Source organism: Dermacentor variabilis, chromosome 5, assembly GCF_050947875.1.
Source record: "Dermacentor variabilis isolate Ectoservices chromosome 5, ASM5094787v1, whole genome shotgun sequence".
Taxonomy (NCBI): domain Eukaryota; kingdom Metazoa; phylum Arthropoda; class Arachnida; order Ixodida; family Ixodidae; genus Dermacentor; species Dermacentor variabilis.
The window spans coordinates 30,899,523-30,904,250 of record NC_134572.1 but is presented as its reverse complement, the minus strand read 5'-3'; the positions used below and the strand labels follow the sequence as shown (position 1 = coordinate 30,904,250).

The 4,728-nt window shown below is 43.5% G+C and overlaps 1 long non-coding RNA gene across 1 annotated transcript; it reads right to left on the bottom strand.

The window, feature by feature from the left end:
• Positions 1–1,375: 1,375 nt before the first annotated feature.
• On the bottom strand, positions 1,376–2,798 carry LOC142581829 (uncharacterized). Its single transcript, XR_012828302.1, has 2 exons — positions 2,623–2,798; positions 1,376–1,652 (listed from the first exon to the last, which is right to left on the bottom strand). It is a non-coding gene; the product is annotated as an uncharacterized LOC142581829 (long non-coding RNA).
• Positions 2,799–4,728: the final 1,930 nt, after the last annotated feature.

Sequence of the window (4,728 nt, the reverse complement as noted above, 5' to 3'; positions counted from 1 at the left end):
GAGCCAGAATCGATCGCAGATAGCGCTTATTGTATCCCGGCAGTCAGCTTTCACTAACCGAACTAACTGATGTTCAAGTAACTGAGCATACGACGGAAGACTGCGGCCTTCTATTAAGTTATTCCGTGTGTTAATAAATCCTGTATTGTAACGAGGTGAGTTTTGCAGATGGCGGAAAGTTCGTTTAAATTTAGCCTAAATAATTTCCTTCTGTGCTGGGAAATACACTTCCTGCGTCGCTGCTCCCATTACGGCGTCCAGTACCACCCTTTCCGGACAACATTAAGTGGGCTGAACTAGAGACCGTTTTCAGAAGCGAAGATCCTTGGACCATTGCTGCGTGCGTCGCTGGCGCAGAAATCAACGAGGCTGCTGGAGCAGTACTTCAAGTCGGCAGGTCTGTATGGCCATTTACAGACTTGACGCGCAACTTCAAGTGTGAGCGCAACTCGCTCTCTCTCTCTCTTTCCTTCTTTCTCACCTTAGGCCCTTTGTCTTCTTCCCATATACAGGGTAGCAAACAGGGCGTGCGCCTGGTTGACACTCCTGGATTTCGTAGATTCTCTCTTTCTTGTAAAGGAATTTTGCTTTGTCAAGTAGATTCGGCTGCATATTGATGCAGAGGGGACATGATGCTGTCAACGCACTCGTTCCTTAGGTCCGTGTCAACCAGTGCTGCAGTGACATCGATGGCGACATAACTGACGAAAGTTATTCATACATTGCATAGACCCCTATTATAGATAGATAGCAATATAGACCGCATGCATATAGACCAGCGACAGGCTTGCTCTCCGATATATTGTGCATAGAATCATTTCATCCAGGACACATAGTATATATTTCCGTTCCACTCCCTAAGCCAACTGAAGTAAACAGAAGATCGGAGCCTTTCCACGCTAAATTATGCAAAAATTATGCATCCGCATATTTATTTATAATTTGCTGATTAGAATGACAGAGTATCAAGTATTAAAGTCATGCTGGAGTAATGAGAGACACCGCAGTGGAGCTATTTGGATTTTGGAAAAACCTGTGATTCCTTAGTGTGCAACTAATGGCCGATGCGCGGATGCATTTTTATCCGATCCTCAGTTGAGTCCAGCCGCCATGATCGGGGTTGAACCCGTAACCTCGTGCCCAGTAATGTAGCTTCACATCCTCCAATTCACTGTGGCTGCTCATAAACGTAGCAACGTTTTTCGTAAAATTAGCAGTGTACAACAACATTTCTCGGCAGATGCCCAGTTTGTTCCTCCTGCAATTAGATTTTCTTGGAAGATGACACTTTATCACATTTTCCCAACACGTGGTGGCCAGGGATGCTGGTGGTTCCCGTTCTGAACACCATCCCTTCAGAATGAAAGCTACATAATCAGTAGAAAGCCCAAACCAAGCGTGAACCTTTATTCCGGATTATATGCGGAGCTTTCAGTGAGAGCCGTATACCACTTGTACGTCTTCATGGATCTGCCGTTAAATTGTTTCCCGCAAGCAGAAATGGGTCATGTTGCAATTTTTCAAGCAACAGATCTCATTTTGCTGCTCGCACTTCAGGTCGTCGCACGTCTTCATGTCTGGTTTGTAACGGCTGCAGTCTTCTTTACCTCTGTCGACGAAACACGTGGTGGTCACCTCTTTCTGCGCATTTGCTGCATGGGAAAATGATAGCATTTATTTACTCCTTTGCAAGCCTTTTATCTATGATTAATTAAGATAGCCTGGCCAATATTCAAATAAGATTTTCCTTGTGTTATGAAACAAAGGCATCAAGAAAAATATAAAGAAATGAGTTTCTACAGCCCGGCCAATAACATATCTACGCTTTAAAGAAAAATATGAACGTCAGTTAACCAGTGGTCGTTACGTAATTACCACCAACTGGAACTGCAAAAATCGCCTTGCGAACGATCACAAACAAAAATATGTATACTGAGTAATCGAGTGCTCTTGCTGGTAGTATGCAAGGTTTGGTCCAGCTTTCTCTGCGCTGCGACAGTACCGTCCTATTTCTCATTATAAATGGCCTCTCCTGCAGTGTGCTATGTTACTGATGAGGTTCAATGTTAGAAACCACCACAGTGGCTATGCGAGAGTAAGGTGCTCCGAAATAATTCTAACCACTTCGGATTATTTACCGGGCACCAAAAGCTCAACACACGAGTGCTCTTGTGTTTAGCCTATGCCTAAACCATGCCACTGAAGGCGGGAGCCCAGCCCGTGACCTCGTACTAAGCAGCAACACGCCATATCTATGCTGATCAACCACAAGGGTTGTAATGTACGTTATCGTCACTGCAAAAGAAAAGCAAATATAAGGTTTCCCTCATGGTGGTCTTCAACGCATTTTATATGTTCTCATACAAATTTTGCGCAGCTTAAGTGCGGTTTAATTATATCACCAATGCCTTTACCTCTGTAGCGGCTGAGCAGAAGAGATGTTCATCTGAATAAAATCACGGTTGTGTTGGCTATGCCATACAAGTTCACCTATATAGTAGCACTCTGTTTTCGTAAGCCCTTACACTGGAATTTTAAAACGCTTTATGGATGCATTTCAAGAGAGGCCTATTTAAGATGGCAAAACATCTCCGCTTTTGGAGAGGTTGATTGTTTCCTCACCGCAGTCGAAGAGAATATTGACCATCACGCAGACGAAGAAGGCAAAGGTAGCAACGCCAAGCAGAGTTCCAGGCTTCATTGCCGCGATGCCAAACGAAATCTCTCTGGCCATTCAGAAAAGAAGATGCCCAATTGTGGCTTCTCTCTAGTGATATAATGGATGCCGAATGCAGTCATCTTTTATACCGTTGACGAAAAACAGTATAAAAAAAAGGCTGGTCCACGTGCCGGAAGCACGTAGACGTCTTTGCCTCGCGCGTAGTTGGTCGTAAATTTTGGTTGACAGATCTGGAATAGGGCCATGGCCTTTTTGAAGCAGGATTCACCACGAAAACTTTTACTCGACTGCGTGGCATGTGCGGCGGGTGCAACATGTTCAGAGTCATAAATGTGGCGTGCGTCGCATGACGGCGTCGCAGCAAAGATAAGCCCTTCCGAACTTAGTCACGATGAAAGTACGCTGTAAAAAGTTCGCAGTGTCGCACCTACAAAGCACCAACTTTTATTTATAATAAATTTTCTCTTTTTTTCCTCCTTTTCTTCCAGCGCCATGTACATACTGTATACTTTAGCCCACATGAATATCCGGGCGGCATTCGATGGAGACGCCCACATGCATACGCAAATACAGAACTGCAGGTGGTGCAATTTCGTCTGAGCACATGCCTGTAATGTTTTATACTTGTCGTACCTCTTTATGGTAGTGATATACTTGTGTCGCTATAGGCGGAGTTAGCCAGCCAGAGTGGTATCATTTCTTTCACTAAAGCGTCAGATGGACTGTCCGATGCTCGGTGTTGTCATTTTGATATTGTCTGTGATCTTGTCGGCGCACAGGGCGATTACACCTAAGCTCAAAACACGCACATAACTTTATTCGATAATATAGCTATATATTGCAGTGTCCCAATTGGAACCTCTGTACTCGGGGTCTGTTGACACGTACGCCTTATCTCTTGCCAACTTATCACGCTATAAGAAATTTTTATACCATCATTACTCGTCGACGGGTATTGTATGTAAGATTCCACGAGCTAGGAATGGCTGTTTATTGAGTAGCCATAAATCTTAATAGCACATTATTTAAAATAGAAAGGTCCACATGTATAAGAGAAAGAAAATTTAAGAGAAATGATATTACTGAACGTCTCTCAATCCTCTTATCCTGGAGTTCTAAGGGCACGCGCAGGCACCGAATCTCCTTGAGGACTTGTGTGAAGCCTTAACAATCCACAACCGACCAAATTTCATACTTCAGAAACACCTTCAGCCGTATATGCGCGACGTCCTTCTTATCTCAGAAACATCGATGCTTCAACCTAAACTGCACTAGAGCGATTTCAAAGAAGATCTGAGGAACACCCTGTCACGAGTTGATGACGTCGTTTTTGCTACAATAGCGTTTGGGTTTTCGCAACTGAAATTTCGTGAATTCTCATTTTCAAGTGCCTGGATATTTTTAGAAAGTCGTCACGTGGAGTGCAACTCGCATTAGCCGTAGCAGACCGCTAGCCTCGATGACAACGGCAGCAGCGTAATGACTGGTAGTCTCTCATGGCTTTTACTGCATGGCAACGGTGCTGCTCATTGGCAATGTTATTTATTTGACGTAACAAGCATTTCAGCGCTATTATATTGTGAGATCTAACAACATTACGTTAGCGCAGGCGGCGAGTCAATGACAAATATTTATGGTTAATTAAGTTCAGCTGCTGGCCCGTGCTCACAATTTGTGCTATACGCTAAATCAGTTAGTCAGTTGAAACCGTTAGTTAGTGACGGGCTTCCCAGTTAGTGAAGGTGGCGGCACACCGACAGAAACTTTCTTTTACGAAAAAACAAAAGATTAATTCGATCACTTGTAAGGGCCTAAACGCTTCGCTAAATGGTACGAAGTTCACGCCATTCGCAAAGGCTTGTTTAGCAAGTGCAATAATCGCTGCTAGGGATGGAATAATTCTATACAATACAATGCAACAAAGCAATTAAGAAAAAAAATAGAATTTACTAGAAAGCCATTCATAATTTGAAACCTTTTCGTGCGCCACTTTTAGTCTAATTATAGTGGATTAATTTGAATAAACAGCACTGACTAAGCACGTTCTA